Genomic DNA, 26,908 nt, shown 5'->3' with positions numbered 1-26,908 from the left:
ATCTCGTTGCTTTTGACTCTTCAAAATTCATATAATCCACACAATGTGCGGGTAAGAGCACTCCAGTCTAGGTGGCTGTTCTCGCCGGGCTGCCCCGGGCAGTGGAGCCCCGCGGGGTGCCTTTGTGCCATTTATTGGCACCAGTCCCAGAGGTGCCCGGCATTGTTAGGACGATCATAGGCGCCTTTACCCTAATTTGGGAAATGATACGTATTTTGTTAATTCGCATGACGCTAATAAAGGCTGGCTGTTATATTTTATGGGTGATCATAATGACGTCTAATATTGTTTTGGACATTGCACATTGACGCTCGTAGTTCCATAAATAGGCTGAAGGTTGTCTAGTACATTTTCTCTTAGACTGTCGGTAAGATAGGTAGGTATCACTTTCTTGACAATAACATCACCTGATTAGGCAATGACGCTGTAGCATGCTGAAGGCCCTAGGTCAATATCAAAACAGACACCTAAAAGCTCTGTAGTCTGTAAACATCTCGATTTAGCCTTGAGTTTTTTTTTTCAATTTTATTTATTTATTTTAGTCATAAATCCTCTTGAGGTTTGTCCAGTTATTTGTTAATAACATAACCAATCTGAAATCATTGTCATCATATTACATTACAATCACTAAATAACTCTTCCCATTTATCAAAAAATCTTTCAATTGTTTAATTTTTAATTATTTCGAAAACAATTTTTACTCGTAGATTAATTAAGCATTAACTTCAGCTTTTCTGCTACACAACTATTAGTTTCTGTGTAATTAATTAACTTTAAAAACAATATTTTCTATTAAAATGTTGAAATTATATGTATTCTTCTGCTATAATTCTGGTAAAGGTCGCGGGAAGAGCCTGGATGCGGGCAGCGCAGGACCGTTCATTGTGGAAAACCTTGGGGGAGGCCTTTGTCCAGCAGTGGACGTCATTTGGCTGAAACGATACATTCTTCAACTTCAAAGAACGACGTCAATAGTTAAAATTCCAAAAACTAACGTCTGCTTTATTTAAAAGCTCGAGTAACGTAGGTACTTATTCCACAAATAAAATTCAGCAATCGAACAAATTGGCTCTAAAAGTATTAATTCGCGTCCATTCACTCATAGTCGAGTGACCGCCTCAGGCCACATACATTGTCCCGTAGGTTCGCTCCCAGATGGACTAGTGCCTCGTACATGGATGTGAAGTGGTTTGGGAAACACTTTATGCTATTTAGTTATGTGTATTTGAGTAGGTAATACTTACTTATGACTCTATAGTCGTTATTATTCTGAATTATGGAAAAGTACAGAAGAAAAATGTTTAATTATTCTCGTATTCTTAATTGGTAGGGCATAGCTAGATATTTCGCCATTATGGTTTGCTGATAAAGTCCCTGATAGCGCAATTATCTATCAGATAAAATACAACTCGTAGAGACAGAGATAAAAATAAACAGAAGATGAAGTTACCGTTAATCGACAAAATTTTATTTATTAGATGGCCTTACATTACAGATTACTTATTAATCTAATACTACATATTTCAGGCACCGTTAAAAATAACCCTTAAAGGCTGGGTTAGCCTGGGTTGCACCATTTTACTTTAACTCTGACAAACGTCAAAAATCTGTGAAACTCCATACAAAAAACACCGGTTATCGTTATAGTTACGATCAAAGTTAGGTGGTGCAACTAAGCCTAAGTATTAATGGCTTTCTATTTTTAGCACTGACCTATAAAAACTCTCATACTTATCATACCTACTTATCTAAAAATAACGCGCCTACAAAAAAGATAAGAAATTCTTATCGAAGTTCGCTCGTAGACTCGTAGAAGAATCGCTGACGTAACGCAGTGAGTAACCGTACGTTAATTTCGCCCGACACCGACAGAGCAGAGTGGCGCAGTGGAAGCGTGCTGGGCCCATAACCCAGAGGTCCGTAGATCGAAACTACGCTCTGCTATGAATGTCAGCGGGTGCTGATTTTTTGTTGTTTTTTTTTGTTTATTTATTTTTTGTTTTTGTATTGTTGTCATTATTTTAAGTTTTATTTTTTTGAGTTAACCACAAACCGTAAGTTATTAAAATTTAAAATTTATTTGGAACAAAATAAAAACTTTTTTTAGCAATGAGGCAATTGGAATGAAAATTGGTTGGAATTATAATTTAATTTTGTTTGACAAAATATAATAGAAGAAAAAACTTATAATAAAATTATGTCAAATAACAATAAATTAATATTACCTACCTACGTTATAAATTAATAGAGTATTTTTCAGAGACTTGTTATAAACAGAAAATCTTTTAAACATTTAAAACAAATACAATTTTGTCCGTGAATTTATCAATTAATGTTCGTTTCGCTTTACACAAACTGATTTGTTGCGTATTTATTTCCTTCGTATTATTTCTGCGATATTTTTCCTCCACATGAGCAGGCACGACGGCAAGTTGTATTTAAAAACAACCCACAAACAAGCAGGTTGGTTTGTTTTATCATGGGATATTGGTAATTTAGCGCACGCGGCGGCCAGAGGCGTGTTTTCACAGCCGCTGGAGGGCGCCACACACCGGTGCGTTTTTCGCGAAAATAATTTTGCAGGGTAAAATAGTTTGTTTTTACATGCTCTTTTTTTGGACGAGTAACATTTTATGTTAATTGCGTGGTTCCGCAGACTATCGGTGTTTTTTTTGTTTTTTTTTTATGTAAAACTGTAAGCTACCTAAATGAAAAAAAAAACTCATATTATTTACTTTTTTTAAATAAAAAAAACAATAGTTTGTTAGATGAAATTCAATTAAAAACGAACGGTGACTTAGGTATATCGAAAAAAAAAACATCGGTCAAAATATTTTTGTTTGTAATGTATATTTCAGTACCAATACTACCAACCAAGACAATGAACTATATCTATAACCAATGAACATTGTGTAGGTAAATATTGATATCAACCATACAAGCTTCTAGCTAACCAATGTAGTGAAATTTTAAGTATTCACGTAATATTGCAAAAAACATTCCGTAAATTTTGAACTCGAATACGTCAAGAAAATGTATTTTTGTTCCATCACCGTCTATTGAATCATCAAAATCAAATTTGTCGATGTGCATACATAATTACACTGCATTTGTGTGCAGAGAAAGCGTTCGGAGTGACATGCCCTCGCCCCAACCTTGTTACCTCCCGCATTATTATGTAGATTCCAATTTTAAACCACTTGTTACATAGTTAGTTACGAAAAATACCTACCGACCCCACTACCCTGCGGCTGCCTACCGCGCCGTGTATAATCTACGCCAATTGACAAACGAAGCATTGGACTGTCAAATTCTAGTTTTCGATATAACAAAAGGTACCGCCAAATTCGAAAAAGTACAACGAAATTTTATTTTAGACTTTATCGCCTAAATAATAAGGGATGGCTGGGATATTTTCGAATGCAAATTGGTGGTGGCGAATGTAGCTTTTGCCGTAGATGCGTAATGGGTGCTTGTTATGGTAATCGTAGCCTCGGGCGTGCAAGGGATGTGCATCTGCCTAAGACGGTTATCGGAGTGGCCATCGATTTCTCAATTAATCGATTCGACTGCGCTCGATAAGCACTCTTCTTGGATGTTGGCGAATTTTGAAGGACGTTTTCATAAAGACCCACTTGTATTTTTTTCTTAATAAGCACCGCTCATGTGATTTCTTTTTTGTTTCAGGTAAGTGGGCATGCTCCTCAATTAATATTTCCAGGTTTGTTGTTTCTCTATTTTTGTGTTTTATTTCTTGTGTGTGATTATAGTGCTTACAGCTATTATTATGTGCTTGCAAAACGCATTGCGCATGCTTAAAAAAACATGCTTAAAAAAGCCTATTATACAACTCGAGATTTTCTTAATGATAAGTCATCCTGGGAGTAGGATTATGGTCCTCTCATGCTCGCACTAAAAAGAATTAAAATGAAAAGTAATGTATAAACTCATAATAATTTCTCAAATGTTATAGTGTCATGCTTCTCAATCTGGACTGTTACTTAGCTTTATTATTAGTTTTTTTATTTTAAAGAGATAACTTGGAATTGTCATTCTCACTAAAATGTCTCTGGGGTGGTGGCGTAGTGAGGCGGGTCGTTACATTCCCTCTAATATGGTCGAGTGAAGCGATGGCTGGTTCACTCGTCATGTCTGTGAACAGGCGCTGCTTTCGGGGACTGGTCAATCCAAGTTATTCAAATTTATGTATGCGAGTCATTTCTACTAGTATCTTAATATGTAAGTCTAGATATTAGCACGTCACTACCTTGTTTAATATACCACGCAATCTTGTATACCCATTCTTATAAGATACCTGATACACCATACAAGAATGCATGGTAAATTCAGTGAACTGCTCCTGAATCGAATGTACCTACTACTACTATTTCTATTTATTTATATTAACCGGCAGACAGTGGTGACTGAGTTTGTTGCGGCGCTTCTTCTCAGCACTTGCCAAATGTTGGTCTCGAAGCGCTGGTAGGGTAAAAAGATTATGAGACATGTAGAGGCTCCTTAAGAGCAAAATGACGATTTGTAAGAACTATTTATTAGTCCAAACAAATAAAGAAATTTTGACTTTGACTTTGACTTTGCTTACGTTCAGAAACTTAGCTGATACCAAAACAACAACGAACTAAATATAAAAGTTCATTCTGCTTTTTTGCAATTGTTTAATACGGTAATTTTGAATATTGATTTGCTGAATGAATTTTATAGGGTATAGCTTCGTTTTTACATAAAACGCATTTTCAGTTAGGTAACGTCTATGTAAAACAGCTTTTTTTGTAAAAAGCAATAATGTTAGGTAAGTAGGTAGGTAAGTAGTAAACAATCGTTTATTTGTAACCTTAAATCTAAAACAATAGGAGTAAGAAAATGCTGAAAATTAATCCTCAGGGTAAATATGACGGATGGCGTTGAAAAGTTAGTTAATATTTCCGTAGGTACATCAGGCCTCCCCACAGCGAAGGGTTGAACCCTTGACGACTGAAATTATGTCCGATCGGCGGAGCATCTTTATATTTCATGCCAATATAATTTACTGGGGATTAAATTTAATTATAGTTTTATGGCCGAACATTATTATAAGCGTGTTAGATTCAATGATGTCATTAAAACTTTGTTTTGTTTTTAGTACCCGTAGTAAACTTTTTACAGTGCCTAGATTTTATAACTGGAGTCTATTATTTACAAATTACATCATCAGGTCAAAATTAGGAATTTTAGCAAGATAGGGTTTTTTTTAACAATAACTTAATATAAAAAAATCCTAGCTGTCGATAGAGTCGATGTTTTTCCAAGGCTGAATTGAAAACCCATTCTCTAGCTTCACTTATCTAAAAAATGATAAACACAAGGCTACCGTACAACGCCACAAATGAACGAAAACTAGGACAAAGCCTGCATAGCATGTCACGTACTCCATGACGCATACCAAATGCCATTCTCGAACCTAGATGAGGTCATCCACTACCACTGACGCCTCCTTCCAAACACACATACCTTCCCTTTTATTAAAATTCCACGGCAAACTAAAATACAACGCCTTTATGACATCGAATCACAAAGGTCTTATCTGAAACGCTATATTTTTGTTTACTTACGATCGACGCAGCACGCGAACTCCCCCCACCACCTTTATCTTCTATCTCTGTCACATTTTGACAGATCGAAACACCACGTGACACGTCACTTGCAGTGTATCGCTCGCAGGAAACGCGCGTCGGAAAAAACATAAATCATTTTAATCTATGCACTGTGAAATGTCAGTTTTGGCGCGCATTTTCCTGTCATTTGTTTTTTTCGCACAAACCGTCAGTTTTCAAGGAGTAGAGCGTCACTCTTTCGTGTAATCACTTCAAACGTTCTCAGTGGTCGAATTTGAGATTTTTTCTTTGTTTTCGCGCGGTAGAAGCGTCGAAAAGCAGCGAGTTGGCTGAAAGACGTGGCCGTACTGGCTGAATGCGGCTTACTCTCGCTCGTTCAACTAAATTTTCAATTCAAACAGGGTCTTTATAAGGGTAGTGACGCTGTACAAAATTTACATATCGACGTAATAAACCAGGCGGGTGCTGATTTGAATTCTGAACACGTACCTATATGGATTTTTATTTTGCAAAACGCTCGCTTATTAGGTCGGTTTCTTTGGTTTATTTTAAGGTTTCTCGTCGAATATGGATTGCTTGTCGTTCGTAAGATAATGAAATGGTAAATTGTTGATATAACTTCATTAGCAAATGAATTTATATCTTTTATGTATTGTTTGTAAAAAGATTCATATAAAACTTTTGAATAATAATAACGTAGATTCATTATAAATTAAGTGCTTCAAAGATGAATCAAATCAAATTGAGCTTTACAAAGAAATAAAGTCATCCAGTGTCAGACAAAAGATAAATGAATTTCTTAACATAATAAGTGTCTAGTAAGCAACATTTAATGTACATTTCCGCCCACGTTGAACAAAAACATCGATGAATGCTTAATGAAAGGTTTGCGCATAATTACGGCTAATAATTCACAGTTATGCAAAGCACATCAAGATAACTGATGATTAGCGATCACCTTAATGGCCGCATAATTACATTATACTTAAGAACTATTAGACTATTGAATAACGTGCAAGATCACTTGATAAAGTTTTTCTATAAACGCTCGGCTTCTGTTATGGCATAACAAATTTTATTGTTACGATTTGAAATTCAAATTTTGTATTGAGTTGTTAGATAGTGTTGTGATTTTTAACCGGCATATCAAGTGGCTTGTTATGTGGTATCTTTAGAAGCGCAACATGTTTATGTTGGTATTGATAGCCACAGATAAAATACGATATCAAAATGCTATTTGTAAATGCTATGTTAGGCGGAGTATCTCGCTCGATCATGTTTAGAGATAACAATGTTCTAGGAAGTTGAATAGAATCTTACATACTTTAAATTAAAATATTTTACCAGCCGGTTTTATAGAATAAAAAATATGTGAAATTTTCCGTCTGTCGACTAACACCCGAGTTCATCCGACATCGATAAAAATATTCGAGTAAAACGATGTCTCGATGGAGGATTTTAAAGGTGAAAACGTCGGTAAATCTTGACAATTCTCAATTTAAATTGAGACGCGAATTACTGAGACAAGCGCGCGATGATCGAGGCGGCGTTTTGCGGGCAGTATCGATTTTTCGTCCGCCCCCAACTTTGTTGACAAAGGCAGGTTCTTACAGTAAATGAGATGCACCCCAAAGAATATTATGGGCAGACATAGCTCCACTATCGCTGGATAGATATATCGCTGTACGCGGAGATATCCACGGGCTCATATCGGCTCTTTATTGATCTTTTAACCGAACACTGGTCGGATTTTCGTTTTGCTTTATTAAACGGTGTTTTGCTGGGGCGGTTTGTGCGCTGCTGCCATGTTTCTTTCCTGATAGTTGGTTCAGTAGTATACAAATGTTTGATAGTAAATTTTTACTAAAACCTTTTGTCACAATTATCACAATGTCCCCAGCAAAAAACTGTTTTACTTAACAACGTTTGCTAGCTGTATCTAGAAGAAGAAAAATCTCAAAAATGAATAAAAATTGAGATAAGTAGCTATTTGTCAGGTCAAAACTTGTTGAGTTGGTGTCTTTCACAAGTTTTGTCACAAATGTAGAGTCAATATTGTTTACTGCCAAACATTTTATGGAGTGCAAATCAAGTAGTTTATTTCACCCAGGTGAATTTTCTTTCAAGGAAAGTTTTCAACATATTTTCTCAGATCTTACACACGGTAAAGTTTGAAATATTACTTTCTACCATTATTCATGTGCCCGTGTTTTTATAAAACGATTTTTTTATTAATTTTGACTTAATTAAGGCTTAGTGCGAGTTTGCAATGAACTTAGTCAAACAGTCAAAAAAAATCTATGAAGATTTTAGTTCTTGAAAGTATCTGCTAGGAACGTCGTCGTATACATTTAATCTCATTTATTACGTAGTCGCTAGCGATGACGTGTGATGTAAAGTCGCACTAAGCCGTAATTTGAATACTTTTAGCAATTAATATGAATTATATAAATTCATATTAATTGCTAAAAGTATTCAAATCTCCAAAATTTTGGCAGACAACTCGAGTTTATTTTTAATTTAAAAACATATTCGTAGTGAAGTTACGCATCTTTTTTCGTCGCACGAGTGCCCTGAATCCGCGGCGTCCCGGGGGCCACATTGGGAGTAAGTGGGAGATGCAAGTTTAATATGCAAAAGTCCCGTTTCAATTCTAACGTTTACTTTTACATTTTGAAACAGATATTAAATTTAACTGCGGCGTAATCATTGTGATGAGGAATTGTGCAATGAAAATGTCGTTATGGTACTTAGAGAACTCTAGACAAATATGAAATATGTTTTTTCAGTACAATTTAATATACAATGTGTAAAGGGTAATTTGTTAGTATTTTCATCGATAAAATTGTCCATAGACTCTTAGAGTTTGATCACTACTTCCCCGGAAACAATGTATAAGCTTTTCACAAATTAAGGACATTACGTTGATCTCAACGCATCTACACATCTGTGTAGAGTCACGTTTTGCAACTATAGAGTTTCCTACAACCTGCGTCATTCAAAAGTATCTTTATTTGACAAAAAAAAACTACACAACGAAATGTTTGGACTCCCACTATTATTGAGTTTGAAACTGCTGACGTAATTTGCATACGCGCCTACAGATAAGTGCGCACTTTTATCACGACGCAGCGGATCTAAACCGCTCAGCAATGTTTACCTTTATTTATTTACGTGCTGGCTCATACATTCCCATAATGCATCTCTTTGATCCGCTGCAGAACAACATGCAAATGCGCTGCAAAAACAAGGGTGGTAATACTCTTAATGCGAGCGCCATTAATATTTGAAAATAAACTAGTAAAAATGTATTCAAATCGGTCGCTAAGCCTAAGCCGGGCGCGTGCTTCGGCGCTGAGATCGCTACTTTTTCAGAATAGCTGTTAAAGGCCTGTGTAATGTTTGATGGTGTTGGGACTGTGTGCAATTCAAAGTACCTACGTCTCTAGATAAAAGAAATGAGGTCTATGTCTTAGCTAGTGATAGAAAAAACGTTGATAGCAGGAAAAATAAGTAGGCAACATTCTGACTAAAGACACGTGTAATTTACGACATAACAAATTGTGTTCATATGATTTTTTAATTCAGTAGTGATCTGGAAATTAAAATGATGCTTCTCGTAGAAAGCTTTTTTTGTGTTAGGTAATTTTGTCTAGCCTAACAATATAAAGATGTTCACTTACTTTGTAGCGACGCTTCTTCTCAGCACTTGCCAAATGTTGGTCTCGAAGCGCTAGTACTCGTAGGGCAAAAAGAAAAATGAGATATGTAGGCTCCCTAAGAGCATAACTGTAAGTTTTTTCATTAGTCTTTTATTTTTATTTTCTTAAAAGTTTGACGATTTGTAAGCACTTTTTAAGTCTATACCTACAAATAATTAAATTTTTCACTATGACTGAGACAATAAAAAATATCCATTATAATCTGCAACAATCGCCCAATTTACTCTCTTGACAAACTACCTCTATTTAAAAACTCGTTCCATCTACACGCAAACACCATTCATCTCGAATTTTAAACTTATCAAACGTCACAGTCACAACCGCTGATTAAAATCTGCAGGGGAGGGGGTGGTTATTTAATATTCACGTCACGCGCGGCTCGTACGCGGCGCGAGCGTGTATCGATGTCGATAGAGAGGGACGCGCGTCACTACTGACCGCGCGGATGTGATGTTTGGACATGTAAATAATACAATGAAAATGCCTTTTATATGTTTTGCTGTAGCGTTAGATAAGTTGGCTGAAGTGGAAATGGGTTGGGTAAATGCTACAATTACAGAAAATTCGATAACTTAAAGACGTTAAACTGAGGACAATGCACAAAATATACTTTTTGATATAGATATATTTACAAATAATGGGTACCTAAACTCTTTTCAACAATGAATTGCTAAAAATATGTTTCATTTGTTTAGTTGTTTTATGAGAACTGAATCAATTTATACGTAAACCCGTACCTGTCTTACCCGAACTGTTTTAACTTAGAATCAAATCCGTGACCCTTGTTCCAAAGCACTCGTAATTTAAGGTGAAAATTGTTAGGATAGTTACTGCGGCCATATTTGGAGCTGAGATACTGTTTTTAGGGTCCAAGCGCATGACAAAAAGCCCTCATTTATGTGCCCGTATTGAGAGACCTCCGCGATTGTTCAAACATTGGCCGTAAATAATGTTGGCCATCGAGGATATGGGAAATGTGACCCCAAAATATAATATCGAATAATGAAACAGTTTGACTCTACATAGTCATTTTCCCACACAAAATAGTTTTATTCTGTCCATTTTTTAAATAGGCTTGACTCTTTTCTAAAAGTTGGTTAGACTTTCTTCTAATTCTCTATTAATAGACTTCTCAGGTTAATGGAAGTTGCCTAAACATCACTCTATCTCAATACAGCTAAAACCCCAGGACTTGTGCCAAAGACATAAATTGCCTTCAGGGTAATTATGAAAGTTATCGCCCGGATTCAATACAAATCCGTCCATAGAGACGGTTATGTATTAACTTCGGGTAGAGACAGGTGCTCGCGTCGGCTTATGTACGAAGTGCCTTTAGATGGTTCGATATAACTTTTATGTACTTAAGATGCTTCGTTTTAGATTCAAGATTACTTTGCATTCGTATCAGTTGGAAGATTTTCGACCTTTGTTTATAACAACATCCCAGAAATAAGAAAGTAGAGATTTTTACAATATACTCGTACCTATTCCTTTTGTGCTATTAATTGTGTGGGCTGGAAAACTCTCGGCATTTAAATGTTTGATTCTTCCATAGTTCGACACTGACATGCTTCCCAAAATATAGGCGAATTTTGTATTCATGCTCATACTGTAGCTGTTAATAGTTAATAATAAATAAGTAATGCTTAACTGTTCTTAAACTTTTACCAGTTATAATTAAGTTATGATTATCTGACATAGTTTTTATTAGTACCAATCAAATATGTAGGTACTCGTATAAGTTAGCCTCTTACATTACTTAAAGGTGGATCAAATTTGTCTTTAACTATTTTGTATCGAACCATGTAAAGGCACGAAAAGTTATCAGAAGCGCTTGAAATGAATAACTTAGAACTGAAAACTTGATTTGTCTCAGCGACTCCATCCTTGTTTATATGTCATACCTATACCTCTATTAGCATCTATCACGCGACAAGAGTATATCTAGAGAAATTAAACATACCTATTTAGAAATGTTTGTTGTTGTGATTATAACATTTTCTTAGTTCCACTTATGTGATTACCTATTTATTTAGATAGGGACAGACTTTTTTTATTAATTACATACTAAATTATACGACAGTTATTATAACAGATTACAAATCACTATTGTTCAAGTCTTATATTTTTACGTGCTAAGATTAAGCGATATAATTTTGCAGTAGTAACTTGTTCAGATACGTTCAGTTCATTTTATGCTATAATTAACCTAAACCAGTCTCTGCATACCCCCTGGTTTCCCTAACAATAAATAAACGGGACAAATAAACATATTATTGTAAAAGGCTGGGCGGGCGGAAGGCGGGCGGGCCATAGGAGTGCTTCCGGCGGAAGCCGCTGGGCAGGCTGCCCTGTCCTGTCCTGCCGCCATGACAGATGGCGGGGGTAGAGATCGTCGCGATTGTCGGCTGAAAGAGTTTTGAGTATTCAGGTGTTTTAGCCAACGTAAAGAATAAATAAGATACCTAATTAGGTACAAAAATAGAATAATTATTTAGGTAATCAAATTAAATAACAGGACTTAGGTACCTAAAAATTGCCAATGTTTCCCAATATTTGTGAATTAATTATTTTAATTGTTTTTTCTAAATATAATTTTGGTTTGTTGTTCCTGGGTTAAGAAAACTCAAAAATGTTTTACTGAAAAATGCGTTTTCGTTAGATTATCTGTCCCTACAACACTTTATTAATCTTAAAAATAAAAATGATTTCATATACTTACCTACGACTTAAATCGTGACATTGTGTTTTAAATTATGTAGTTCTTACAACATTCTTATAAGAGTCTAATAGCAAATACCTACCTACGAATATTTTAAAATTAATACGATATTATTTTATTGTAGTTTCATCGGTAATGTAAATCATTTATATCAGTTTTTCATAATTCCGTACCGTACCAAAACCACCAGTTTATCTCACACCTCGAAAATTTACCGCCGTCCTTTTCTATTAGCCGGACAGCCGACTGCCCGCGCCTGACAAATGCTCCAGATATCTATTGCAACTGGCCTAAGGATTGACTTAGCTCCCTAAGGAGAGGTGATAGATTGCGGAGGATAGTCAGGATGTCGATAAGATTGTATTTTTTTGGAAAGGATAGTATCACTATAACAGATTATGTAGATTGTAGAAAATAACTGGTATGAAAATGTTCGCAAGCCGTTAATTGTAATTAGTATCCAATCTACGAGTATGTAAGGACAATTGTTTAGGAATTTAATTACATAAAAGCTAATAAATAGGCCACCATAGCGAATTCCTTTAGGGAAAATTTCAGTGTGACGAACACTTAGCATTGAACAATGGTCATGAGTGAACGACATAAATATAGGTTAATATACGAGTAAGTATAGTACATAACTGAGTGTGAGACAGAGCATACATATCTGAAGGAGATCTGAAGTCTCGCCGATGTTTGACCTTACAAAAACATCCTCACTCGGTTAAACGTTAAACCTACTACATACCTACTATTTAATCGTTTGCTATTTGTAATTTTAACGTAAGCTGTGATGTGATATTTCTCCCTAATTTCATTTTAAGAGCTTTTTTAAACCATTTAAAAAGACACATTGACTTATTTCCTAACTTTATATTTTACTTCTTATTTGAGAACGGTATGCATTTTTGCTGCGATTTTATCAACACTTCCAAAAACAATCGCGTGAGAACTTTTGCAGTCGAACAAGATTTTCCGACTCCTGAAAATACGATTTCTTATCCGACACTGTCATCAAATGTCCCGAGCAGGAGTCAAACGCCCTCTAAAACTATCGGGGGAGGCGCCGGTCAGCACTACTCCTAATAGAGATTGATAAGCCCGGATCGCTTATTGACACCGGCCTTGTAATCTGCCTGGCTGTCGTTTAAGACTGCTTTCTTTTCGCAGTTGGTTAGTGTGGAGCGGGTCTCTTTATTGGCATGAATAATGTTAGGTTCTGTATCTTCAGTTTATGCAATGAAAAATTAAAGTGAAAAACAAAGTTCCAAATGTTGTCGTAGTAGGATACATTCAGAACTATAGTCCATTCGCGGTAAGAAAATTGTAAAACAGCAGTTTATTACTGCGGTAAAAATTTTACATGACGTCTATGAATAGATTTTTGGAACCCTGTATGTCCACGCGCACTGTGAGACCTCTTAGTAATGTTTGCGAATACGGGTGTTACTTACTTCAACTGGTTAATGTGAGCTCTAAATTTACTATAAAATAATTCGTGTAACGGCGTTGCCTAACTTACAGAAATACTATTTTCTTAACGCGAAGCCCTTTATGTTACTGATAAAAAAGCCGCTTCCACCCTCACCAGCCAGGACCCACTACCCACTAAACAGTTAGTGCATTTAGCACGCGGTTATCACGCCCTTCCCGCCCCAGCCGAAGTGACCTCTTCAGATGCGATCGTTATGAGCTGCGAGCCATCAAGATTGGCAAGGCGAAGGTTTGATGGGAGGTTAAGCTTTGTTCATGGTGTTTGGGATCGAGTACGGCGGAGTCATGATATTATCACCCCTTGGAACACTACGCGTTTTAGTGATTTTGTCTTGTGACGAAAGGTTGTAGTAACTTGTGTTCTCACAGTCCTTATTACAGCTTAATGCTGTATACAGGGTGGAAACGATAAGTGATCTCATTCGATTATTTCTAAACTATACAAGATATATAAAATCTAGTTACTGATCCTGAAAGTGCTTTATGAGGTCTATCCAATGGTACCAATAATAGGTTACAAAATTAACTGGATTTATCCGAAAATTAAATGTTTTCAGCCTCCATACTAAATGTATGCCAGCCAAACAATATCGGAAGTATAATTTTTTTTATTAAATAAAAAACATTCAAAATTAACTCGTCAATTGCATTCTTATTTAAAATGATTCTCGGAAAACATTTGTTTTAGGCTTTATTTGCTTTAATATTATCAAGACTTGAGTGCCATGACTGTGGCTGTACTAAATGTATGGAAGCTGGAAACATTGAATTTTCGGATGGATCCAGTTTATTTTGTGACGTATATTGGTATCGTTGGATGGAGCTCGTGAAGCACTTTCAGAATCAGTAATCAGTTTTTCGATATCTTGTATAGTTTAGAAATAATCGAGTGAGATCACTTAACGTTTCCAACCTGTATAAACCTCTCTGCTGTATAACTACTATTATTTTACCAACCTCAAGTAGTATCGTAGCGTTTATAGTTTAAAGTTTTACCTGCATCTAAAACTAAAGCAGGAGCAGTTCTGTTGATATTTCTTTTGGATACTTATATCAGTCTTTGAGTATGTGGCTTCCACAGAAGAATTTTAAATCATTTTGAATTGTAGAGACACAGCCTAGGAAAAGCCTTATAAGAGTTAGTTCGCTAGTGTATTTATTTATTTATTTAATGAGCAACAAAATAAGCTTGCAGAAAACTTAAAATTGAAGGTAATTTAAGCTCTAAATCAATTATTCTATCGTTAGAACTCGTATGTCAGACCAATATTTATTAAAATACAAAGATATAAAGTGTTACTGATCTATTGTAACGGTTTTCGATATTAGTCGTTCTAACTCAGGAAAAACTGGGCATAATATCATACACGGTTTTCTCTGTTGTTATTCAGGAAAAACTTAACTGTCCTACCTACTCTTCACGCCTGTTGGTGACGGTAGTACAATTATCGCACTACCACTACTTAGTAATTCTTATCAATCATCGTTCCACAAAAACTTGGCGAGTAAACAGAATGACATTATTGGTCAATTACCACGCGTGCTGCGTCACGGGCCGTGTCCACAAATTGCCTCGTAATTACGCCGTAAAATATAATTTAAGGAAGTTGTTGCCCTTTTAATTATGATGCTGTTAAAGCTACGTTAATGAAATGTGACCCTTATTTGTAGAGTAGCAAATAGGTGTTTGTCCTAAATCTAAGACCTCTTTGTCTAAGTAAGGATGATTGTGCTACTATACTAACTGAAATCGTATTTCTAAAGTGACAGTTGAATCGTATCTATAAAATGACTTGAACATCATTAATAGTAATCGTCTCCCAAAGGAAAGCTCGCAAAGTCTAGAGAGTGGTATAAATCAATTACCTGGACAAATGAAACCTTAAAAACTAAAGCACTAGTATTGTTATATTATAAGCGTATTTAATAATAATGTTTGCCAGGGAATCCCAACCAAAACCTGGTCTCAATAACAGTGATTTGACCACATGGTCAAGATATTATAAACAACCCTAGAAATCATAAGCTGGCTTACCCAGGACCTTTCTGATCGTTCTGAAATGCATCAAAGACTTGTATTACATACAACTTTATGACCCGACTTCAATGAAGACCGCAGAGTTCTTAAAAATTGTCGTCTTTTGTTTATGCACATCGCTAGGCCGCGTCTCGTACAGTCCATTGCACAATTAAGTGTGCTTTGTGAAATCACTTTCACACGCTGCTAATTTAATTTCTGCAATATTACTTGTAGGTACATCATATCACTTTCATATAACTTTTGACACTCATTACTAAGTAAATGATTTTAAATTATCCATACCATCGTAGATTGCATCGCACTTAACATCAGATGTAGATGCAGACAAATACCTGCTTTGTGCCGCATAATAGGTACATGTTTTGTCTTTGGTAGCGCGTACATTTTGTGTAAGTACGAGAGACCACTACTTTGTTAGCTGACAGGAACTCTTTGATTTCGCTAAGTATGCGACTTGAATCCGATCTTTGACCCTAACTGACTATAACTGACTGAAAACCTACTAACGTTAACCAACCACTTAAGTATAAATGGAATAATGTTCATCATCTCTGGAAACATTGGGCAATTTTTTTGCACTGCCTAGTAACTCGAAAGTTTTTGAATTTGGTTATTTATAACTCTGTTACCACTTGACCACAGAGGCGTCTAGCTTGTTGAGTAATAGAGGAAGCACTTCTACAAGTTGTCGGTGATGAAATTAGCGATGTGAGTGTACCATCGGCGCGAGGTGCCGGTATAAAGCTGCAGCGCACAATGGCCGACGTTTGTTACCTCGCGGCGCGTTTTGTCATTACAGGCACGTGGTCGAGAATATATAATATTTTATTATTGGAGGTTACGACTTCACGCGTTAGCGCCGCGTTGATAATGTTTTCATCTGTTCCGAGAAGCGGTTATCTTCGTCGCGTATTGGTATTATAATCGAAGATTTAAAGACGAATGCGTGGGCTGTAGTTATGGCTGTGGTGCAAGATTCCCATTGACAGCTACCATCGCGGACGTATCTAAAAGATACTCCAATAAATAAGCAAAGTTATGTCGATTGTTTTTTGGCATTTCACAACATCCAGCAGCAGAAAATGCTGGGTTAGGTCAACTGTATAGAGCGTCTACGTAATTTTGCAAGCGGTTCAAATTCAAACTCATAAAACGTTAATCCGATAAAGCTTAATCCGGTATTCCATTTTGATTTCTATTATTTTTAGTTAAATGATCATGTATCTCACTGTTCACAAATATTAAATTGGCTTTCGCGTCACGGGCGTGACCAAAATAAAACCCCAAAATGCCTCTATAAAATTACAATACAAATCTAAAATCGCGTAATGACCGCAGTCGAAAGAGTAATTTCCGAACGTTTTTTGATCAACCTGACAATGGAACTAACGAGGCCACAAAAGAATTAAGTTTAAATTTCACCATTACATCGATGTGAAGATTAGTCCCAATCGTTTGTCGGGCGCAAGCGGAGCATGGCGCAAATCATAGTCCTCGCGCGTCACACTGACACCCACATCCCGCTGGGTCCTTTTTCAATCGGGACAAAGACTGTTTTGTTAGAAGGTCCGATAGGCATTATAATTGATTCAGGATAGATAGAGACGGCTTGTTAAGCAATAATTTTGTGTGTTATGTGATTAATGAAAGAAGCATAGATTGGACTTTTTACAAAATAAACCAAAAGTAATAAGTTCTATAGATACAGTAATATTTCTCAAGGCAAAAAATATAAATCATCATCACCGACTAATTAATTTACTACTAAAATCCATTTTGTTTTATTTTGGCTTTGAGAAAGCAAGTAAGGTAAATTCAAATGTTATTTATTACTCCATATTGGTATATAAAAGTTCTTACTTATTACATAGGCCCCTAACCCTGCCAAGGTATTTATTATCATTAGGGTAAAAAATTATACTTACACTCCACACTCTATTATAATGTTTTTTTTTTAAATCTTGTAGAGTTTTCCAATTGAAAAAATGAGCGTTTATATTTTGCTTCAATTACAAATAAGAATCTGCATACTAACTACAATAACTTATAAGATACATCTTAGACTGCATCTCACTTAACACCAGGTGCGATTGCGGTCAAATACCTGCCTTGTCTAGCATAAAAAAAAACTTCAGTATGTTTTGGAGTATAGTCTATTTACCCTTATACATTGTCTTCTGTCCTAGCCTACTCTTTGCCGCTGCGCCCGCGCCGCAGACAGCAACAATGCGCAGGAAGTGTCGACTAAATCGAATTACACGCGCGGACATACGGACTAATTTTTAATATCACCATTGTCTCGCGTTGAAGGCCTTTTTATTTGAATCCGCCTTTTTTGTTTTGCCCTAAGTTCGATTGTCACGCCATCATTGTTGATGAAATTATCGTTTTGTTTGGTTCGTTTCGTGCTAACATGGAAAATAAATTAGAAATCAGTAGTAACATCTTCCAAAGTAAATTAAACATTGTTTTTAATGTAAAGCAGCGCTGTAAGGGCTAACCCATTGTCACCGTATACATTTTTTTAGTTACAAGCGATAGATAAATTAGGTTCATAATTCATTTTTCAACTCGCAATAAGTATGAACCCTTTTGGCACCTATCGTTGCATTTAAATTAAAAATAAATTATTTGTAATCGTACTGTCATAATGTGCATTCCGCAATTAGTCTTTTAACCTATTAAATAGGTAACACAAAAATCACAACAGAATGTATACTAACATACATTCATAATAATTTACCAGGAAGCCATTGGTAAAGCTTATAAACAATTTTAGCTAGAGATAGAGCATATACTCGTAGAAAGCTTTGTAACAGTTAAGGGTTCTGTCATCAACAGCACCACATCAATAAATTGTAGTATTTTAATGATGATTGGCCAGAATCAAGTTACTCGTAGTTGATTACAGTTCCAAAATCATAGTCTCATAAATAAAGCCGTTTGACACTGCTATTGACTTTTGATATGAAAGTGTCTGCCCACCTCAAAACACAAATCTCAGTGCACCCCACAAGCCATTACGGAGCCGAAGCCAGCATTATCAGGCCAATAACTCTTCCTACTCGAGCGTTCAAAACAATAGCGCACAATAGTCATCGAATAGCATCCCACATGTTCAAAAGTCAATTTCAGCGACTCCTCGCGACTATAGAGCGCTTTCCGGGAAGGCAGCGGGCGAGCCTTATCGCGACTGTAAATCAATATATGATTACAAATTTAATGCTACTGTTGGACTATAAATCAGAGATTTTAAATTACGAGGTACAAGCAACGTATCACAACGCGTGAGGCCCCCTAGTGGTGCGCTGTTGTGTCGACACTCGATAAATCGCGTCGCGTGATGCCGCAACTAAAAATAGAATGATCAAATTAATTAAGGATGCGGATTACGTTATTGGAACTGGGAATTGGGAGAGCAAATATTTTGGCATGCTGAGGTTTTAAATGTTTTGAAAATTAAATCACTTTTGGAACTAGATTGCCATAATTAGAGCGCGTTCATGCATATGCAGAACCTAGCGCTAGGAGAGAGGCAAGCTGTCAGGGGAAAAATCAAATGCGTAACCATGTTTAGAATTTCTCGTGTGGGTGTTTGCTTTTACGCGGAACTTTGACGGAGTTTTTTTACTTTGACGGAGAAAATGGAGCAAGATGGCAATCTGACATTTTTCTGTCCTTTTGCCGTTTTGTTTTTATTTGGGACTTAGTCCGAAACCTTGTTTTCATACAAGTATTCCAAACAACTTTCATGTAAATTAATTTTTGAAAATAATTAATCGATATCACTTTACACCGCGACATGTGCACCACTCGTGCACACCGTTTATTTATCGATATCGATGTCCCCTCGCAGGTGACGTCTCTCGGTACTATTTCTGTCAGCAGGTCGGGTGATGGACTGCCCACCATATCCATGTTGGATGATATTTATAAGGCCGTGGGCAGCAAATAGGCCGTGTATCGATACTATACTGCCGCTTTAAGAGGTGCTTACACGTTTAACGTGGCGAAGATGATGTTTTCGCGGAATCGAGAATGCATTAAATGCAATTTTGAATTCGGTGAGCGAGTTCGTTAACAATCAGACTGTGGATTAACCTACAAATTTTAAGGAAAAATATAAAATTATTTCCAACTAGCGGCCGCCCGCGACTTCGTACGCGTGGATCCCGTTTTACCCCCTTCATCTATCTTACGCGGTTTAGATTTTTTCATACAAATGTTTTTTCCCGCTAACTCCCGTTCCCGTTGGAATTTCGCAATATCCTGTTGTAACTAAGCTTTAAGTTTACTAAGGGACCTGCATACCAAATTTCAAGCGTCTAACTTAAGCGGTTTAGATTTTTCATACAAAAGGATTTTCCCGCTAATGCCCGTTCCCGTGGGAATTCCTAAGTATCCTATAACCTGCCCAGGAGTATGAAGAATAATTGTACCAAGTTTCGTTAAAATCCGTCGAGTAGTTTTTGTTTCTATAAGGAACATACAGACAGACAGACAGACAGACAGACAGACAGACAGACAGACAGACAGACAGACAGACAGATAGACAGACAAAAATTTTACTGATTGCATTTTTGGCATCAGTATCGATCACTAATCACCCCCTGATAGTTATTTTGAAAATATATTTCATGTACAGAATTGACCTCTCTACAGATTTATTATAAGTATAGATTATACCTACTAGTAACTAAAGTATGAAATTGCCGATTTTAGTTCATAATTCCTTTATTTCAATAGCTATGGCATTATTCTATTTATATTTTATTTCCAATTATACCTACTAGTAACTAAAGTATGAAATTGCCGATTTTAGTTCATAATTCCTTTATTTCAATAGCTATGGCATTATTCTATTTATATTTTAAATTTCGTTTAATTGAATGGTACTCGTATTTATGAGGCTTCCGGCGACTGGGACCGCAATTAACTGGGACCGCGGTCCCAGTCGCCGGATGCGTAAAAATTAAATAATTTTCTTCCGGCGACTGGGACCACTCATAGACAACTTTAAAGAAAATATTATTCAATCCAAAATCGGTACAGTACTAAAATCCATGAGTGGTCCCAGTCGCCGGAAGAAAATTATTTAATTTTTACGCATCCGGCGACTGGGACCGCGGTCCCAGTTAATTGCGGTCCCAGTCGCCGGAAGCCTATAACATTTTAGGTTTTTTATATTTTTTACCTTTACGTGTCCTGTAGCTTAGTGTTGCCACATTCTTTCTTCTTAAAAATTTCATGAAATTCAGATTTGTAGTTATCTAAAAATTCCCAAAATTTTTTGTATGGAGAATGATTTTCTCAAATTCTTCATTCAAAACAGCAGTTCCATACTTTAACAATTTTAAGATGGTATTCGCGTTACGATAAAAATGTATACTTATGAAGTTGTGGTTAATCCAGCAGTGACAAAAGCTCAGAAGCAAATGTTCTAATTTTGTTACAGTTCGAAAAAGCGCCATCATACTTCAGTGAGCGTATTCAAACTTTAGTTTACTGAGGCTTAGATAACGTGGCATTATCTAGTAATTAAGCCTGATCCAAGGCCTGAGTGAAGAATAAGCTCTATAAGAAGCGAATTAGCTGTTTAGCTTACCCACTCAATTCACCAATTCGCCTACGTGGTGTAGGTGGTGGTATATAATCCCCTAAATCCCCATAGTTTACGAATGGGACAGTAAATAATATGTAGACGGTTAATCCGTAGAGTTAGGTTTGTGCAGTATTCGAAATATTATTATTATACATATAATTTGCTGAATTTTACTGAAATAAGTTTGCAAATTATTATTATCAGCTTTACAATCCACAATTAAATTTTTATTTCATTAATCCGTTACACGTATTATGTCAATGCTCAATTAATTTTATATTTGTTAGCAATATTGCCTTTGACATTTTATTTGCGTTTCATCACAACACAATCAGCCTGTAAAAGTACACGGCTGGACATAGCCACTTCCATATCCTAGTGGATACCGCCGACGCACGACGGCCGGCGGCCTACCCACTGTCTTTCAGCTCATAACCGCTTTACGAGAACCCAGAATTCATGTTAACTTTTTCTATTTTTACTACTATTCTACCACTCCCAAGACCTCGCACACGATTCATCTCTGTCTGCTTTACATCTACCGAATGAGCATAATTTAAGAACAACTCACTGCCTTTATTCATTCACCTCTTAACCAGTTTCGGTGAAAAGTGAATGAAATAATAAGCAGGTAGTATCGGGATCTGATAGCGGTAATGAGTGGGCGGTTAATAAATACATTTGAGCTGAGACATGCGGAGCTTCCACGGAAAGATGGGAGATTGGCGGGCTCAATGAAATATGTCAGAGTGTACTGAAAGGTTTTGCTCGGGGAAATTAGCATAAACGCTACTATCCGATGTTACATGAAAGTTTTGTGTTCTGTTCAAAATCTGAACTGATTTCTGAAGGCATCAAAAATTAAATATCGTTATCGCCACGATTCTTCGATTCTTTCTGTGCCCTGTAAAATCTTATACCTAATCTATTTCATTTCGAATTAAAATTTATTGAAGTATGCCTACTTGTTTTTCAGTAAGTTGTAGAATGTTTTATAATTTAAAAATTGTCAGCTCTAGGTATTACGATTGGAAGAGCCTTAATTAACATCACCAATAACTGTCGTCATCCAATGACTCCCGTTAGCTCTTAATTAATCATCTGTTCAATTAGGCAAACATTACTTGTCATTTTGTTATCTTTATCCTATGCTAGGCTTCAATCCCTCCCACTAATTGTCAGTTGTTCATGTTTCATGCTATAACCATTGTCATTTTTACCATAGTAATTCACGAGACATTTGCAATATACGACACCTTCTATCTAGAAACAATGAGGCAATAGATATCATTCAAATAATAATTAAATCAAGAAGATTCTAAAATAGCGTATAAATTTAAAATTTCCACGCTTCTGTCCCGCTCGACTTTTCCCACCGATTTTCGATTTCGAATATAATTGATTACGAATATTTCCATTAATCGGCGTGTCATAACGTTTACCGTAATATTCAATAACGCAGCCTGCGCGCGCGCCGATGCTATCGCCCTGATACGATATTAATTGGAGGGCTCCATGCGACTACAAGGCCCACTTTCCATCTTGCGAAACTCAAAACATATTGATGAATGCCAAGAACTGAGACAATCGACATTTGGGATTAATTTCTGACGAAACAAGGCTTTTGAACCAATAATTTTGGATGATGAATTATCTGGCTTGAAATTCGTACAGGCAATTAAAGCATCATAAACTTTCTTTCTGCATTGCACTCGCATAGCATTTAGCCTGACGATTTAACTCGGATGATATAATTGTCCGACAGAAAAATGTTCATCGTATGAACTGTGAAGAAAATAATTATTATCCTTATAGTAGGCTTACTTAATTTCAACAAATAAAATAGGTCTAATTAATGCATCTTGTTAAGATCTTTCTAACACAATAGCATATTACGTAATAATTCAATAAAGAAAAAAATTGCTAGTGTTGAATCTTTGCACTGGTAGGTAATATTCATGGTGTCATTAAAGTGTCCGTACCTAAACTTGTAAGTGGCCGTATCTTTTCGCCGTATCTTTTAATCGCTATGGGTCTACCTAAATGCTGTTATTATACTTATTAATATTATTTTAAAAGATGTTAGCGGCATTAATTTTGTTAAAATATCAACTTCCAGTTGATTCCAGTTTTCACTCTCCTTTAAAATAGAGAGACACGAGTCTCAACGCCATATTTTTATTACAAGCTATAAATTGACTTCACTTGTTAGTATGTGTGGGACAAATCTTGCAACTGAAATTAAGACCAGTTCTCAATACTCAATACTCAATACTCAATACTTTTATTGCATAACCACATTAGCATTCACATTTATAGGTCTTACAATTTAGGCAGTTATACAATGTGGACCCAGTTAGGGCACAGCAACTTTAGGAAGGAGACAGAACGACGATCTTACTAGTCAAAAGAAATTAATGTACAAATTGAGTTTGGTGGAAATGTCATTATTAAACGTTTCGATAATTATAAAATAAAGTTAGAATTAATGAATTATTAAAAATGGAAAAATATTGTTAAAATGTCATGCTAATTATTGTCAAGTGTTGAAATGTCATGTTAAATATCAAGTGGTAAGCAGTTAGGTCCTACTAATTTATTATTCAGGTCAACATTAATAAATAATAACCTAAAAATCCTTAAATGTCAAGAAATTTTCAAAATAAATATAAATAAATATGTGTATAAATTAAATAATGTCAAAAATGTAAAATCATGTCAAAATGTTAAATCATGTCAAAAACTTATCGTCTAAAAATTCTTTCAAATTATAATAAGTTTTCTGATTAAGTATATTCCTTAATCTATTTTCAAATGTCCTGCTATTTGTTTCAGCTTTTAGGTGTTCAGGTAGGTGATTGTATATTTTTATTGACATAATAAGTGGCCCTTTAGTGTGTAGTGTTAACTTGGATTGTGGTAATGCTAGGTTGTTCTTGTATCGTGTAGGGTAACGACGGTGTGTTTGGTCCACGATCTTCGTAGTGAACGCTGGGTATTTCCTTACGAATTTGCAAATTTCGAATATATAAATCGAAGTAAGGGTTAATAACTTGTGTTTTTTAAAGTAATCTTTGCAACTAACAGATTCGTCAATATTTTCTATAATGCGGACGCATTTCTTTTGGAGTATAAACAGATCATTTACATGTGTGCTATTACCTCACATGATTACTCCGTATCGCAACCATCCGTACGCGTAGGCATAATACGCAGTTAAAGCTGATTTTTTGTCCGTTGTTTTCTTTAGTTCTCTTAGCGCGTAGATAAAGGAAGATAATTTCGTTTTTACATTTTGTATTTTGTATTTATCTCCTCAACCGATTGAGCTGAAATTTGGTATACTTATGTAAGTACGATGACAATGCAATGTTATGGTACCATTGAGCTGGTCTGATGATGCAGTCAGGAGGTGGCCATAGGAACTCCTAAACGAAACGGCGGAATCGCATCGAATTTGGGTTCGTTGGATTTGTCTTTTTGAGCACTTTAGTGCTAGATGATGCCCAGGGTCCTGATGATGGATTCGGGAGATGGCCATAGGAACTCCTAAACGAAACGGCGGAAACTCATCAAGTTTGGGTTCGTTGGATTCGTCTTCCTGAGCACTTTGATACTAAATGATGACCAGGGCCCAGATTTAGATACAATACAACTAAAAAGTGTAAAATAAAATTATAATAAAAAATTCTTTTTTAAAAACAAGCTTTATTCTGAAATGCAATTGAAAAAGAACAATAAATTCCATGCGCGATACAAGCTTTTGAAATTATTTTGAACATAGCTTCCAATTATTTTTTTCGTTTTAGTACAACTGCATTTCAGAATAAAGCTTTTTTTTTTTAAGTTTTTTTTTTATTATAATTTTATTATATGATTTACATATAATGTACCTACTCATGGCTTGACGTTTCAGCAGTAATATTGCAGTCGTAGTCACAAGAACGAAACCAGTATTTTTCTATTTTAATTTAAATTCTTTCAACTCTACATTTGCGTAGTTTGTTTTTTAGGTTATTGGCAGCCTCCTTACAGGCAAAGTTATAGGTGCCCCTAAACAACCGGGCTAGAGTAAATAATACGAGACGCGTCCGGCCTTAAATTTGCGTAAAGCTTGTTGCGCACCACTCGCAGTCAAATAAACTGCGCACACGTCGCTTCGGTAATTGCGTCAAGCGGCTGGGCTGTAAATCGTGCGGGTGTTTAAACAAGATTTGTACAATGTGTGAGCTGTAGAAATATGATACGGGTTTTATTTTAAGTAATTTTCTTGGAAAATTTTTATTTTTGTTGAAACAACCCACACGATATTGTTAATTCTTTTATTTAGTCCTGTTATTACATTGTGTTGTTGTAAATTTAGTTATCTAGTCCAGCCAGATTGCTTATGATTTACTAAAAGCCCTGCATAGGTATTGAAGAAGACATTACTCTAGTCGTAGACTTCATGAACCATCAAATAATACGACTCTTAATTTTTTTTAACGAATATTTTCCCAAATTTAAACTTTAATTCAAGTAGAATTGACTGAGTAGGTACCACGAGTTGAACATAATAATGAAAGGATTGCAAATGGTATTATTGAGTTTCGGTATCACTCATCAGTTAAGACTTAAGACTGGCAAATTCGCGAGTAAAATCAGCGGTTGCCCGCGGCCGCCATTTATCCTCGTCGCACTCCTTTGCGACGGCCATTTTTCCGAAACGCGCTCAAATCAATCATTATCCTCAACAAATCATTGACATTTTCCCCGCGATGCATTTTGACAACGAGAAAGCCCATGAATTATTCCAGATAATCGGTAGAAATCGACACGAGATCGAGCAAAGGTTAAGATATTAAAACGTGATTTATTTCCAATTTTCCTGTCAAGATCATCTGGGTTATGTTATCTCCCGGCTACCGACGACTTAACATTTTAACGAGTGTTCCAAATTACGTGGAATTTCAAAGGAGGTTCTGAACACACCACCTCCCAAACCTTTGTAGTACAAACGTTTGTATACTAAACGAAACAACGGGCGCTGTCAAATCAGAACAATAAGATAGAAAGCGAGAAACAAGTCCCATGGAGAGGCACATAGCACACCTAATGACTTGGCGAAACCGAAACTCCTTCCAAAATTAAACAAGGTAAAAAAGCGGGCAAACGATCGATCACCGCCGGCCTCAAACAAAACACAGAAAAAACCACGTGAAAGGATATGGAACAAATTAAAAGCTCAGCATGAGGTGTGCTGGCCGTCCACGATGCACGGCTAAGGGCAAATATTAAAGCTGTCAGTTTTGTGTAATTTGAAGGCTCGTTTTCGAGGCATAAGTTATGTTATTGAATGTTTTCGGGGCATGAGCCGTGTGAACGCGACTCACCGCAATGAGCGCCGCTAAGCGGGACGTCACCGCGCGATCAATTACCAATTGAAATAATATCGATACATCCAACTGTATATGCCCATCATTACCTATCAACCGATAGCTATTACGGCTTTACCCTGATGATATTCAATCTCACTAGGTAAATGTTTGAAAAACGAATCACTTTTACCACGAGAGAGCAATAAAAATACCATCGGAACGAGCTGCCATATTCTAAAATACCTTAACACGATAAAAACTGTTAAATATGCTAGTAAAACGTCGGAAATTATTGCCCGACCCCGACAACTCCATTACGAGATGTGACACTAATAACAGATGCGAAGACGTTCGGCCT

The 26,908-nt window shown here is 36.1% G+C and overlaps 1 long non-coding RNA gene and 1 other non-coding gene across 2 annotated transcripts in view; one reads left to right on the top strand and one right to left on the bottom strand.

Annotated features, from left to right (window-relative positions):
• LOC135088472 (uncharacterized) overlaps window positions 1-5,974 on the bottom strand; it is an 80,925-nt gene extending 74,951 nt beyond the window's left edge. The window contains exon 1 of the long non-coding RNA XR_010261044.1: window positions 5,610-5,974. This is a non-coding gene — a long non-coding RNA (uncharacterized LOC135088472). The remainder of the gene's footprint in view (window positions 1-5,609) is intronic.
• On the top strand, window positions 1,873-1,944 carry Trnam-cau (transfer RNA methionine (anticodon CAU)). Its single transcript has one exon. It is a non-coding gene; the product is annotated as a tRNA-Met (tRNA).
• Window positions 5,975-26,908: the final 20,934 nt, after the last annotated feature.

This window comes from Ostrinia nubilalis, chromosome 4 (assembly GCF_963855985.1).
Source record: "Ostrinia nubilalis chromosome 4, ilOstNubi1.1, whole genome shotgun sequence".
Taxonomy (NCBI): domain Eukaryota; kingdom Metazoa; phylum Arthropoda; class Insecta; order Lepidoptera; family Crambidae; genus Ostrinia; species Ostrinia nubilalis.
Note: the sequence above shows the minus strand (reverse complement) of the source record. Positions and strands in the feature narration are given on the sequence as shown.